Source organism: Crocuta crocuta, unplaced genomic scaffold, assembly GCF_008692635.1.
Source record: "Crocuta crocuta isolate KB4526 unplaced genomic scaffold, BGI_CrCroc_1.0 scaffold125, whole genome shotgun sequence".
Taxonomy (NCBI): Eukaryota; Metazoa; Chordata; class Mammalia; order Carnivora; family Hyaenidae; genus Crocuta; species Crocuta crocuta.
In genome coordinates, this window is record NW_027531143.1 from 6,961,369 (window position 1) to 6,977,856 (window position 16,488).

The window sequence follows — 16,488 nt, forward strand, 5'->3', positions numbered from 1 at the left end:
CTACGTGAAGGAAATAAAGTCCCTCTGCATTCTAGAGATCCTATATTCTAGAAGGAAAGACATGTTTGAAACAAATAACAAATGTATGTGTTTATGTACAGAAGAGTTAAGCCAGTTGAGGACAGTAAATAGTAGCGCTAATTATCTGGCCCTAATATAGACGGAGTAGTCAGGGGAAGTCCTCCCTGAAGAAGTGATACTTGGCAGAGAATGGAATAATGTGGCTATCTAGGGGGATGGGCATCTAGGCATGGGGAGGAACAATGGGAAAGTCCTGAGGTGGGACCTTGACTTCTATGAGGTGGGGAACAGCAAAGAGGCCCATGAGATTGGGACACAGTGATGAAGGGAGAAAATGAGATGAGATCGCAGAGTAAACAGAACCTGGTACCTAACATGCACCTAGGCCATGAGATGTAAGGCCTTGACTTTCATTCTAGGTAAGATGGGAAGTCCCTGGATGGCACTGACAAATTTAAAGGAAGCACTCCATTCTGGCTGCTGTTTCAAAAATAGACCATAATAACTTGTGGGGAGCGTAGTATAATGTATAGACTTGTCCAGGGGCACCTGGGTGGCTCAGTTGGTTAAGTGTCTGACTTTGGCTCAGGTCATGATCTCATGGTTCATGGGTTCGAGCCCCACGTCAGGCTCTGTGCTGACAGCTATCTCAGAGCCTGGAGCCGGTTTCAGATTCTGTATCTCCCTCTCTCTCTGACCCTCCCCTCTTCATGCTCTCTCTCTCTCTCTCTCTCTCAAAAATAAATAAAACATTTTTTAAAAAAATGTATAGACCTGTCCAATCACTATGTTGTATACCTGAAACAGTGAAATGCAACACTGTGGGCCAACTAGACGCAATAGATGGATAGATAGATTAGATAGGTAGATAGATAGACCATAAGATCTTATGATACTAATGACAGGTGACAACCACTCAGTGGATTGGATGTGACTGTGGTACTGAATATCAACTGCACTGATTGCTGGTATCTCCACCCTCAGCACACACAGAAACTGAGCCAAAGCAATTCAAACCCACCACTAAGGGAAAATCTTACGGTGGGGCTACATGAATTGAACAGAAATGTGAACTGAAAATATGAATGTAAACTTAAAAACTACACGTGTTTCTATTGAAGCCATTATGATGCAAAGTAACAGGCTTTTGTTCTGGCAGAAGGTTACCTAGGGCACCTCAGAGCATCCCAAACCCTCACCCCTGTCCTCGTGAGATGCATAAGGAGACACTGACCGAGGAACGGTTCTGACCATAGGAATAGTCCAACTGTGGGGTACATTAGTGACGATTTACCTCAGGTTAGGGACAGGAGAGGAAAACAGGGAAGGACAGGCATGAAATAAGAAAGTCAAGGTGATGGGAAGCAAAGTAGGCCTACAGGAAATTAACTAGGAGAGAATTAACGCCTACTAATTCCAGGCACTGTACAGATGTGACCTCGTTTAACTGGAACAACACCCCTGTGAGGAAAATGAGGCTCGGATATGTTCAACAACCAGCCTAACGTCATGCAATTGGTGAGTGACAGAGCAGATATTTAAGCTCAGGCTTTTTTTTCTTTTTCCTCAAAGTTTGTGCTGTTTTATGCAACATCTACTTATACTGATGGTGTTGGCACAGTGACAGTGAGAAGATTGTCCCAAATAAATGTAAAAATAAATCTTGGGCTATTCACTACCTAAGATTTATACACAAGCCATCAGCCCTGTGGCAGGACTGTGCTGCATGAGAAATCTCAGAGCACACATAAAGAATCATCATTTAGTTTACAGGCCTCTCACCTGCTAGATGGAAGGGGTGGGGCCTGGAGGAGGAAACATCCCCAAAACTCTTACCTGGAGCTGAATAAACAAAAAGGGAAACAGAATTCCAGCTAATGAAAAAAGACCTCTTGCATTGAGCTCTCCCTTTCATTCAGGAAACATTTATTGTTAGTCTTAACCAGTTCTTATTAAATCTCTATTTGCTTTGGAATTCTAAGGAGAATCTAAATTGCAAAATGTTTTCAAAACATAGTCAGCAGCCTGAGTCCACCTCCATGAATATCATCATCACTGGTTAACACATTCTTATATGCCTTCATTCAACAAATGGTTAGTGAGCATCAATTCTGTGCCAGGCACTAGGGTAATTTGGCAAAGGAATGTCTAAATCCTGCTGGTGTTCATTCTGAAGCAACTAGGTCCTCCTGACACTGATTCTTAATAACAACTACCAAACAAAAAAGATCTCCAGTTAAATTGTATATAAAATTCACTGCCTTTGGAATTTGGAAATTTACACTGTATGAGAAAATACGACATACAGTTTATTGCCCTTTATTTTTCAGTAGTCTTGCATCTTGTTCTCATTCTCTTAAGTCTGGTTATTATTAAGTGGAGAGTATTCTCAGCACACTACGGTGTATTAATTTCCTTTGGCAAAATGTCAACTGGAATGACTGATTTTTATGTGTGGTTGGCATGTGTGTGTATGGAGGTTGCTAACGTTTCCTCATGAGTTCTGAAACTCAGACAGGCCTGAGTGTGGGGAGATGAGAATCGCTTCGTGGACCAGTGTTGCCCATCTGGCTCGTCACCTTCTGGCTCCACCAGCATCTCCAGAATTAATATCTGGAGGCTCTCCAAGGAAATGATCTCTGTGGCCAGTACCCAATTGAACCTCGAGTCATGCTGCTGGAATTATTCATGCCAGAAGAGAGTATGGATTTATCTCGAAGGCCATCATTGTGCTATTAGACCTGGGTGTGCTCCCTTCCTGGAGTTCTGCGTGTCAGAGACACTAATCCTCCTGCCTGAGGAGAATTAATCAGGCCAAGGTGACCAAACTGCCAAACCAGGCAGCACCACATTAGTCAGAGACCTCCCTGGAATAGCTAGATACAGAGAACTGAGGACTTTGAAACAAAGACCACCACAGAGCTAGTGATGAGTTATAATACATGAAAAAATGGAATCACAGGGTTGAATTGGAGAGCTGAAAGGGAGCTACATCAACCTTTCATTTTACAGATGAGGGAGGAGCCATCCAGAGAAAGTAGGTGCTTTCTCTAAAGACGTTCCACTTTAAACCACAAAGCCAGGCCCAGACTCCATTGCCTTAGAAGCCCCACCCCAGCCATGTGCCTGGAGCCTTCATGAGCAAATCCCTCTGATGCTCTATTTTCCAGAGCTCTATTCTCAGTGTGGACTATCCAGGAAGCCCCCACTAACATGAGCTAATAACATATTTAGGCACTTCCCTTCCCCAACTTTTTATAAAAATAAACTCAGACTTGTAGAAAAGTTGTGCATATAGTACAAAGAGCCATTTTCCCTAAAGCATTTGAGGATAAGTTGCTAATGTGACAGCCTCGGTCCTTATGTCCTTTAGTTTATATGTCCTATAAACACAGGCAAAGTCTTTTATATTATTTTTAACAATCACAGTATGTTTATCTTACATTGTCAAATACAATCATCAACATTAGGGAACCAACATTAATACATGACCACCATCTACTCCACAGATCCCCCTCAGTTTCCCAAAAACATCTTTTCTAGGACAAGATTCCAGTAAGAATGAAACTGGATGAAACTCAATGAAACACACTTAGTTGTCATAGTCTAATTCAACATGGAATGGTTACTCAGTGTTTTCTTGATTTCTATGACCTCAATACTTTCAACAATTCCAGTACAGTTTTGTAGAATAGACCTCACTTTATCTTTGTCTGGTCAGAGTCACGTTTGTATACTTTTGGCCAAAATATAAGAAAACTGATGCTGCATGTGTTTCATTGTGTATTAACAGGCTGCACATGACTTTGGTGTTTCCTACTCCTGATGATATTGACATTGATTTATTTAATTAAAGTAGTCTCTGCCATGCTTCTCCACCGCAAAGTGCTTTTTTCTTTCCTTTTGTAATTAATGAGCATTTTGTGAGGCATTATCCAACCTATGTAGCTGTCCCATTCCTCATCAAGTTCACCAAGCTTTCAATGTTCTTATTCAGTTATGTATACCAGCATGAGTACACAGATTCCTAGTTTATTCATAAGGCTGTATAGAATCTGTGACCAGTGTTATTCATTTTGATGCTCATGTTGTCCCAGAATTGGCCAGTGGGAGCCCCATCAGGCTGGATCCTGTGCCCAAAGAATGTTATCATTCTTTGAACTCACTGCTTCCAGAACAAGATTTTGCAGCTCATCTTGCTCCTCCACGGCCCCCACTACTGAATCAACCACAGATCTGAGTGTTTGGTGTATCCATTGCTATTGATTTGTGATCCCTTGGTGTACATGACTGGGGACGTATGTATATACACATACCAAACACAAAAACAAACAAAAAAACAATGCACACTCTTATATTTGTTCCTGTATCTCTCCACACATTGAAAATCATGAGTTCACACTGAAACCCCCAATTCTAATACAACAGTACAGTGTTCAACCTCATTTTCTCATTTCCATATGTGGAACTGCCTTCTCCAGCAATGGAAAATCTGCCTCACATTGTACTGAATATATTTACTTATCTGATCGATCTCTATAGCAACCACTGCAGGCTCCTCATGCAGACACCTTCCTCCTGTGCTTGAGCCCTGGCACACACGAAGACACTTCCTTGGGCAGCCCTGCTTGCCTTGCTTTGGCTCCAACATCCCAAACTGGGCTGTGACCAGCTGCGTAGACACCTTCCTCTCCATGACTGGAAGGACCACAGAGGCTTCCTTTTACCTCCTGAGCACAACTGGTAACCTTGGTCTTCTCTAAAGGCTTTGTGTAGAATTGTTCAGGAGGGAATACAAAGGCAGGAAATGAAGAAAAAGAAGAAACCTTCATCTCCATGTTTTCCACATAACCAACTCCCATACTCAGCTCCAGCCTCACACTACTCCTTGGCCTCCAGAACCCCCATCACTCCTTTCTTATGAGTAAAATGGCATGAATCCCATTGTATGATGATCATTGGTACACATATCTGCCTTTCTCACTGACTCTGACCTACTTGAGGTGGGCATTCTAGCCTACTCATTTTTTATAGTCATGATCCAGCATAATACTTGACATAGAGAAGGGACACAATACATACTTGTTGAATAAATAAATATTACATAAAAGAATGGTGACACTTAAGTTATAACTATCTCTTTACTCCTTAGAAGCATTTTCCCTTTAACTAATGTCTCTTAAAGATTAAATGTTTTCTAGAGCCAAATGAATAAAATAGTGTAGTTTAGTCAGAGTAGATAAGTAGTAGATAGATATCTTAGTCCGCTAGCCAATCTGGGCTCCTATAACAAAAATAGCACAAATTGGGTGACTCCTAAACAACAGAAACTTCTTTCTCACAGTTCTGGAGGCTTGGATATTCAAGACCAAAGTGCTAGCAGAGTGCGTGTGTGCTGAGAATTCTCTTCCTGGTTCACAGATGACTATCATCTTGCTATGTCCTCACGTGCAGAATGGGCAAAGTTACTCTCTGGGGTCTCTTTTATGAGGACACTAATCTCACTCATGAAAGCTCTATCCTCACGATCTAATCACCTTGCAAAGGCCCAACTTCCTAATATCACCACAATGGGAGTTGGGATTTCAACATATGAATAGGGGGAGGACACAGATGAATATAGATGAATATAGACAGAATACTGTCTACAGCAGTAGGAATATTTTTATACAGGGATTGAGGTATATTGGCTCTTTCAAATCAACTATTTAGCAGGAGCTCTCTGCTTTGCCACCTTGAGGAGCTAGCCCTGTAATAGAAATACTGTGTTTACAATGCTTGAGGCAGAAAGGTGCTCTCTCCTTGGTGCTTTTCATTTATTCTTTTCACCTGTCCTTAAGTTACTTGACCTTCTAGACCTAGGTCACTCTCATGTCACCCATCCATTAATCTTTTCCCAATGACTGTAATCCATATGAACTCCTATTGTCTGAATTTCTACTGTACTTATAGTAGTACCACAAAGCCAGCACTACATTTTTATTAAATTGTCTCTCAAAATAGGCTACAAATCCTTTGGAAGCCAGAGCCCTCCTTTTACTTCCCTGTGATTTCCTATAGTGTCTAGAAAAATATTAAATGCCTAATAATATTTGATTGATCGGTTGGTTGATTGATTGACATCTGCTAAGTGGCAATAGTGGTTTAGTAGTCAATATGCTTTTACCTATTGCTTTAATATTGACTACTGCTTTGAATAATTTCAGCTGGCCCTAGGGTACAGGGGCTGTCCCTGGTTGCCTGGTACTTGGCCCAGAGTGCGAGAGCCTAATAAGTGAGATGACTGGGGGTGTGGATTTGATCAGCTGCTCAATAAGGGGAACAGAATGGTCTCTGGCCACAGCCTCAAAATTGGGTCAAGACAGTGTATTTTAGAAATTTATTATATTAAAACTTATCATGCTAAAAAGAAATGAGCTATCAAGCCATGAAAAGATATGGAGGAATCTTAAATGCATATTGCTAAATTAAAGAAGCCAATCTTGAAAGTCTACATGCTGTATAATTCCATTCTGGGAAAGGTAAAACAATGGAGATAGGAAAAGGATGGATCAGTGGCTGCTAGGGGTTACAGAGGAGGGAGGCATGACCAGACAGAGTGCAGAGAAGTTTTAGGACAGAGAAACTATTCTGTATGATGTTTTAATGGTGGTTATATGTCATTATACATTTGTCCAAATTCCACAGAATAAGTAATGTCAAGAGTGAACCCTAATGATCAAGAAGATGTGGTTTATCTATACCATGGAATACTACATGGCAATGAGAAACAATGAAATCTGGCCATGTGTAGCAACGTGGATGGACCTTGAGGGTGTTATGCTGAGCGAAATAAGTCACGCAGAGAAGGACAAATATCATATGTTTGCACATATAGGAGGATTAGGAGGAACTTAACTGAGGAACATGGGGGAGAAGGGGGAAAATGGTGGGGGAAAGGGAGAGAGGCAAACTCTTGAATGCTGACAAAAACTGAGGACTGATGGATGTGGGGGGGGGATGGGCATGGAGGAAGGCACTTGTGGGGATGAGCACTGGGTGTTATATGGAAACAACTTGACAATAAACTATTTGTAAAAAAAAAAAAAAAAAAAGTGAACCCTAATGTAAGCTGCTGACTTTGGGTGATAATGGTGTATACGTGTAGATTCACCAGCTGTAACAAATACCACTCTGGTGTGGGATATTGATGCGGGGAGGGTGGGTTGTGCATGTCAGGAGTATATAGGAACTCTGGACTTTCCACACAACTTTTCTGTGAACCTAAAACTGTTCTAAAAAATAAAAGCTATTAATTTAAAAAAAGAGAGGGAACATATGAAAGTAATCTAGAAGCAAAAAACTAAATATCTAAAAATCAAGAAAAGAAGAATGATGACAATTAGGACAGAATCGTGCAATGAAGAGAAGCACGAAGATAGGCAATGAAAATCTAGAAACAAAGCTAGATTCTTGAAATATTTATTGAAGGCATGCTACATGCCAACCACCACAAGAAGCATTCAAATAAAGAGCCATTATCTTATGAATCTAATTTAATCCTTAGCTAGTCCTCATAAAAATGTGGTATTAACCCATTTTAAGATGAGGAAACTGGGGATCAAGGTTAGTATGTGGATTGCTCAATTTGATAATTTCAAGAAAGCAGGGTTGTCTCCAGTGGACCAAGCAGTGTGCTAAACTGAGAAGATCCCACAATAAGTAAGAACCATCTTCTGAAGAACTGGCATTTCAAGAGAAAGTAGCCATCTAACCCACTAACTATATAGCATTCAGGGCATAGGAAATGGAGAAATGAATGGAACATTGGCTTCACTTGGAAGGCATAAGAAGGCTCCATGGGGTGCCTGGGTGGCTCAGTCAGTTGAGCATCTGACTTTGGCTCAGGTCATGATCTCACAGCTTGTGAGTGAGAGCCCTACATCAGGCTCTGTACTGACAGCTCAGAGCCTGGAGCCTGCTTCAGATTCTGTGTCTCCCTCTCTCTCTGCCCCTCCCACACTTGTTCTCTGTCTGTCTCGCAAGAATAAATAAACATCAAATAAGATTTTTAAAAAGAAATCTCCATAAACAAGACACCATTAGGGTTGGGACATGAAAGATGAGTATAATTTCTAATAAGCATGAAATGTGGGGAGAAGTATTTCTGATGGGAAAAATGGCAAAGATAAAGAGGTATAAAGAGCAGAAGGCCCAGAGTGGATAAAGTGTGAGCCTCAAGGGAGACAGAGAGCCACTGGATCCTTTGAGAAGAAAGGTTACCCAATTCAATCTATAGTTTTGGAATATTATTTGTGGCAAATATCAAATATCATTTGGAATATCACTGTGGTAGTGTGGGACTGCCAATTGTGGAGAATCAGGACTGGGGATGAGGAGACCAGAAGGAGGCAAGGGTACCACAATGACACCCATGTAAGACAAGGCAGAGCAGGGTCCATGGAAGGGTAACTTTTATCTCAAATGTTTGTCTAAACGTCATCTTCCCAATTAGGTCACTTGTAACCCACTCTATTTTTCTTGGACATTTTTAAAATTTAAATTCAAGTTAGTTAACATATAGTGTTGTCATGGCTTCAGGAGTAGAATCCAGTGATTAATCTCTTACATATATGACACCCAGCACTCATCCCAAAAAGTGCCCTTATTAACGTCCATTGACCATTTAACCCACTCTATTTAAAACTGCAATTTCACCTCAGACTCCTGATCCCCTTAATCTGCCTAACTCTTTCTTTTTTTTTCATAAAACGTATCAATATAACTGCAAACATTCTATGTCATTTACATGTTTTATTGTTTATTGTTTTTGAATCCATATTCCCTCATTGAAATATAAATTTCATAAGGAAAAACATGTTTAGGAGCACCTGCATGGCTCAGTGGGTTAAGCGTCTGACTTTCGATTTGGGCTCAGGTCATGATCTCATGATTTGTGAATCTGAGTCCCACATCAGGCTCTGCACTGACAGCACAGAGTCTGTTTAGGATTCTCTCTCTTTCTCTCCCTCTCTCTAAATAAATAAACATTAAAAAAAGAAAAACATGTTTGTGTGGTTTATTGATTATTCCAAACACCCAGAGCACAGCCAAAGACATAGTAGATGTATAACAAATATTGCTAAGTGAGTGAATGAACATATGGGTGAGTTGGCTCACACCCAGCAGTGCTTTCAGGTAAGCAACTGAGATAGCATAAGCTAGAGACAATTTCAAGGCTACTACATGATAAAATGTTCTCTATTAAAACATTTATACATGCACCTAAGGAGAAGTAACTAGAAAAGGAATCCAAGATTAGTAAACACCGTGTAACACCAGTCAAGGAGACTACCTTTTTTACATGGACTAAAACCTTCTTTGGTACTAATATTCTTGTAGATTGTAGTGATTGATTATAAGGAGGGATGCTTTAGGTGTGGGGATTGAGTCATGGCAGAAATCCATGACAAGATTTGATAAGCCATATTTATCACTTTGGCATGCCAGGCATCCAATTTATTTATTTTTTTTACATATTTTATCTCAGTCTTTGTAATAGTATGTTATCATTGTAAGGTATTATTATTTCTATTTAGCAGATGAGGAAACTGAGCAAGTGGCTTGCCCAGGGACATAGTTCAAACAAATCCATCTGGTTTCAGTGTCTGTGTGGTTATCACTATGCCAAGAAAATTGTAACAATAACTAGGGGAGAAAAAAAAAAGATTTTATTAAACATTTATTCTGGACCAAACAGTACACTACTCACATTACAGTACCTCTATAAAATGGTTAACATTAGTTTACCATTTTACCTATGGAAAGCCTAGCACAGAGAGTGGAAATAAATTGTTCATGATCGCATGTCTAGAAGGTTCTAGAACTAGGACTCAAACACAGGCCTCATGGACTCTAATGCCCATGCTCATAACCACTACCCCATATTGCCTAGTAGAAAATGATGATAATGCCAGATGGAACAGGCTGAGGTTTTGCTGATTTAGGGGAAAGGGAACCAGTAAAAGATCGGTTTCCACAAGGCAAGTGCAAAGAGATAAACATTTAGCAAATTAATGTAGTAATTTGAAGGGTAGTTTGAGCAGATGCCATGTGGAAGTTACCACAGAAAACATCAGTTCTTTAAGCCAAATGGTATTTTGAGAGTATGAAAAGAATGTAATTATAAGATTTTTTACCATAAAAACAAATCCATATACATAAACACTTAGCTAGAAGGAGAATAGGGCATATTGCTGAGAATATTGCATTAAACAAGTCCTTTACTAATTAATAAGATATTGGTCATCATGAAATTACAAGTGCTCAAATGCGGTGATATTGGCATTTGATGTACGGTTACTGATGTTAATGTTTGTACAGAAATATGAATCTTCCCACTCACTTCTCCCAGCGGAGGGTCCTGTGAGGCCATGACAGAAGCCGAGAATGTCTCATCCATGACAGTTCAGGGCCCGCCAACTCAGAGAACAGAGCCAGGAGCTGTGCAAGAAAAAGAAGTCTGAAGGGAGCTGAAATCAGTCCCCCCAAACAAGGCTGCCATGGCAGAGACCAGTAACTGCTTACAACAGATGCTGTGCCTTTCCTGTGAGCCATCTTGTTTTTGTCTGCACATTGGGATGTATGAGATCTAAGGGGCTAGGTGGTAAAGGGAAAAACTTCAGAGTTTGGAAAGAACTCTGACATATATGAATTATCTCACTAGACTATGAATAATTCAAAGGCCATAAGTAAAGCTAATCCATCTTTGCTACCCAGCTCCTGGTGTGGGCCTAACAAGTTGCTCAGCAAAAGTCTGTTGACTAAGGAATGACTGGTCTCATTGATCAATGGATCTATGATGATTCTTTTACTTGAAGGTACAGCTTGGACATGCCAAGGGATAAAAAGCAACTATTTACATAATAAAACATCCCTAACTGTCTCTATATATAGCTCAGTTCCTTGCTGCTACATTAGGAGACCATTACAAGAAGCAAAATTCACTATTCTGACATGAAGATTGGCCTAAGTGAGTTGGGTTTCAGTGTCTTGTGTCAGGTATTTAGCAGGTATTAAGTGTAGGTTTGCATATGACAATGTGGAAAGAATATGATACATTTGCACAGACCATTATGGAAATGAGAAGCACACACAAAGACAGGAAAGCTCTCTAATGAAGAGCCGTCTTTGAGTTAAACACTGAGAACACCCAAGTCTCTTCCCACACAGTCCAGCCTGCTTTGATGAATAGAAGAAAACAAAACTTTTATCATTCAATTGTATTTATTTCACCAGCGGTCAACATCTCTGCCATTGCGCTTCTGAATGCCATGCTCACATGGAAGTCTCTGCCATTTTTGTACTGTGTAAAAGAATGTTTTAAGCTATAAGTGGAAATAAATGACAAACGACAATGAGGCCAAAACAAAATAGCAGAGAAATACTTGACACAGTGGCATCCAACAAACTGATTTGGCAGCCTGTATTTTGCTAGTCATTTGCAAGTTGATCTTAGAAAAGTTAGAAGCTAAATACTGTAAACTATTACGTGCATGATACGTAACTGGTACTTGGTGACTATTTGTTGAATGGCTTAATTTCTCTAGCTTTCGCAGGACTATGACGGATGTGATAATTTGACATCATTGTTAAAACATCATCAACTCTGCTTACCTGGCTTCTGTCACACCACGATTTGCTCTCATTTTTCTTCTCATCTGGTCTCTTTCACTGGCATTCTCTTTCTCTGTCCACTCAAAGAGGCTGTATCCCCCAGAGGACTGAGCTTACCTTCTTGTTCTCCCTACTGCACACACTCCATGTGTGTACTTAATCTGGTCTGAACCATGGCCCACATGGTAACGATCCCCAGGTCTCCCTCTCCAGCCTGGACTCTCCTGTGAGCTTCCTGTGTCTGTCATTCCCTCTGTCCTCTCCTGCTGTCCTTCCCCACATCTTCATCAACTCTCTTCTGGACCTTGAAGCATCATTTGTCCTCTCCCTTCAGTCTTGTCGTCTCAAATCCATCCCACCCAAGCTGCTAAACACAAACTAAACCATACCAGTCACGTACTTCATTACTTTGAATCCCCACCCCCTTACCACCACCGATGGCTTGCTTCTCCTCTCTAATAGGGCAAGGAGGTGTCTCTGCTTCCTTTTCTACCCTCATCTCCTCCACTGTTTATCTCCCTCTCTAGTCACTAGCATTTTAAGTTGCTTGTGGCTCAATGCTGTTTCATGCCTCCCAGCCTTTGTCTTCATTGTTCCCATAAACCTTACACCTTTTTAAAGATTTAGTTCCAGAAGCCCTTCTTCCAGTAAGGCCTTCCTGACCTCCCCCTCCAATCCCCTGGAGACCAGGGCAGGCACCCCTGATCCCTAGTCACCCTGTATCATACACCGTGTTATCACTGAATTTGCCACACCGCATTAAAATAATCTGTGAGCAATTCTTCCTCCTCCAACCAAATCTGCACTGAGAGAGAAATAAGACTGGATTTTATTCAGCATTAGGTATTCATCCCATAATGTTGGGATAAAAAACTCAATAAGTATTTGTTGAATAAAATTGAACTGATGGTTGCAGATGTGTGAATTAATTAGCATCTCAACAATCTCTGAGTGCATAACTACTTAGTGCACAATCAATTATTCCATTTTCTAAATTCTCCTGAGGAAGGAGCTTGCCCCACTCAATGCCATTCAGAGGCACAATTGCTTAACTGATATTGCCAAACTGGGCCTCAAGTAATGAGGAAAGTTCCATTTCCCTCAGCTGTGAAGGTTCTGAGATACACAAAATGATGCTACAATCCTAGTCACTTGGCCTGCCACTTTTATGATCACAGCATTTATTGTTATGATGTGATGCCTAATTAAGCAGACTTTGAGTAACAGTGTTAACAGGCCAGGAGAACAATTCTGCCACAGGTAGGTCTCCCGTTAATCTTGCTGGAATTCCCATTTCTCTGTCTACACTGTGTGCGGAAATAAATTGCCGATTTCGCTGATGCAAGCACATTCTCAAACAACTTGAAACTACTCCAAATACCAACAGCCACGTGAGAGGGAAAAAAGATGAAATGTAGTTTGTGGGAAGTAAATTCTTGATTGTGTTGGAATTAAAGGGTATATGCTTTGCTGCACTCTCAAGAGTTACAGATAAGAAGCACAGCAGTGTTTTACTCCTATGTCAAACACAGAGCTGGCAATTTACTGTGCAAAATAAACAGATGGAGAAAAATAGAAAGGTGGTATCTCTGCCTTTTAACTACGTTCCTCAAGGGTCATCACGAAGAGAGAAGTAATAATTATAGCAACAGAGCGGGTGTTCTCTTGCCTCTTAGAAAGCTTTATAGGCCAGTTGTTTACTGCTAACTTTTGGTGAAAGACTAGTTTAAGTGTATCAAAGCTTTATGGCCTGAGTGGGAGCCATTATATAAAGAAGTTGACCTGACTGTTACTTACAAGGGGGCCAGAGACTGGTATTCAAAAAATAATGTTCCTCTTTCAAAGAGAGACCAAGATTGTCCTAGGAGATCGCTTTGAGTAATCAAGGCACTAGTTTTTTTGCCACATCAGTATACAGGGATAATATATGTCTTGACCCACTGGAAGAAAGAGAAAAAGGAAAGAATTTCTACCCTGAGAATTGGTAAGTGGGTATATGTATATAGAGTTTGAAACAAGTCACAGCTAGCATGCAGGACTCACTTGAAGGTTACTGAATAGATATGAAATAAAACTCAAAACAGCCAGATATACACTTAAGGAGTGGCTGGCGTTTGGCTATTTGCTAAGCTGTTATGGATATACTAATGGTGGTGAATGCTGTGAGGTCCAAGTTTTCTTTTCTTTTTTTAAAGTTTATTTATTTATTTTTGAGAGATAGAGCAGGGGAAGGATAGACAGACAGGAAGAGAGAAGATTCCAAGCAGGCTCCACACTGTCAATGTAGAGCCCAACATGTGGTTCAAACTCACGAACCGTGAGATCATGACCTGAGCCAAAATCAAGAGTTGGACTCTTAACCAACCGAGCCACACAGGCACCCCAAGGTCCAAGTTTTCTTTTTCTTTTTTTTAACGTTTTTATTTATTATTGAGAGATAGAGACAGAACATGAGCATGGGAGGGGCAGAGAGAGGGGGAGACACAAGGAGGCTTCAGGTTCTGAGCTGTCAGCACAGAGCCCAATGCAGGCCTCAAACCCTCGGACCGTGAGATCATGACCTGAGCCAAAGTCAGGCACTCAACCGAGCCACCCAAGCACCCCAACATCCAGGTTTTCTTAATCCCTACTGCTTCTTCATTGTTTTTCCCACAGTCAAGAACTTCATCTAAGACATTATCATTTCAGACCTGTCTAAGCAGGCTCCTACCTAAAGACTTTCCTTTTCTAGTTTCTTCATTACAACCTTACCTTGGTTTTCTCCCTAAATACTATTTGGGTGGTGCAAACATCCCTCTGCTACCACTCTGTTAGGGAACTGTTGAAACATGCATTTCAGGCTGAAGGGAAGATACTACTAATCATAAATATCCCCTCCTAAACACAGAGGTTAAGCACTTTACCTGGAAGGGACTAATTATGGTGGTCCATTCCCTTTGCCACAGTCAGGCTACATGCTCAAAGGTTAATAATCGGCAAAAGTTGAGACTTCTGCACAGGGGATTTTACTGTGAAGCTCAAAAGGTTAAATCCTTAGGGCCCATTACTAGAAGTGGCTCCTGGGAGTCTTAGATATGCTGGGAGTTATAGAGTATCCTGGTGGGGAGGGAGTGAAAGTTGCATTCATGAGCATTTCTATGTAGGCATTGCTGGTAACTCACCTAAAAAAATCTCAAGACAATGGAGATCTGAATCTTCAAGGCTCCAATTTGGTGAGTGTATTTTTCTCATCCTAAATAATTTCTGATTTATTTTTGTAAGCTTACATCCACAACTTTCTATTCTTTTTTTGAAAGAAGGCCCCTCAAAGTATGTAAACAGTGGGTGACTATTCCAAAGCAGGGATCTACATGGGTCACTCTTTGAAATCTCCTCTATAATATGTCCCCTTCCCAGCCACTATCCTCAGGACTCTTCTGAGCATGCATCCTGGGTCCTCTCTCCCCAGCAACTCATCTCTCCTCCAGCGTCCTGAACTTTCCAGCCTGGCAGTCTACGCATGCCCTTACCACCTGGGAATGCTTCACTGGGTCAGCCAAAGACCCATCCTTCAGACCCTGCTGAAACCCTAGCTCTTCCATGAGGTCATCCCAAATTTTACAACTACACCCAGAGTTTTACTTTTACTGTCTTTCCATGCTCCTTGTAAGAAATGAATAAATATTTGCTCAATGAAATTGGGTTAGATTAGGATACTCATCGCAATATGCCTTGCATTAGTTACCTGCATGTCAAGTGTTTCTTCTTCATGAAGTTCCACAGGTCAGGACTCTATTTGCTTCAAGTTTACATCTCTACAGCCCCTATCACTGTGTTGCACCTAATGAGAACCCAACAAAGAACTGAGCTGAACTGAATAGATGTGCTTATTAAATGGTTGCTGACTGACTACAGGGTAATGATTTCTATTTTGGCATGTATCTCCTGAGTTCAGAGATCACAGAGGTAACTGTTTCAGTTTTCAGATTTTCCTCCTTCAGCACAAGGAAGCACACAACGGGAAAACAGCAATGGTAGTCTTGGACTATCTGTAGAGGAAACGGAAGTCCTGTGTAAAGGATTTCCCTTCCCCTTACGGTTCCAGCCAACAATTATAACTCATCACGCCCCCTCTGCGTCCCTGTCGAGGATAGGTTATTGGTTTGTAATATCCCCCTGGCAATCAATATCTTACCTACTTACAACCTTCACTAAGGAAACCTTGCTGGAAGGTAGTTGAAGAAAGGCATAGCTGGAGAACCTGAGGAGTACACAGGCAAAACAAAACCACTTTTCGGAAACCTCTGTTTAGGGAATAAAAACCATTTATATAAGTAAATAGCAAGAACAATCATGTTTCCTAGTGGTTAATCTACTTCAACTCTTAGTATGTGAGGGGAAAACAATAAAGATGGTAAATTGCACATGGGTCTGGATTGCTCAGTTCACACTCAAGGCATAGCACTTGGGGTTATCTAGGGGTGACTGGTTAACCATCTTCTTAGTTTCTGCCCAAAGAAAAACTGTTCTTCACACCATTTTTAGTCTAGAGCTCTATGTCAGGGCCTTTCCTGGAGTGTATGGACTTGTTATAAGGATGTCATTCGCACCAGAATGTTTCCTTTCTAAGGTTGGAATTTAAAGCTTCTTCCTTTTGCAAGCTCAGGCTGCCAAGATGAGGAAGGCATCCTTCTTGCCTACCAGTTTCTGATATCTCACTTAGGATGCAGAGAGAGTAGCTCAGTCAGGGGAGTAGCTAGAATCCACAGGCAGAAAGACAAAAAAAGGATTCCATTTTGGGCTCGACCTCTGCCTGGTCCTGGAAGATTGAGT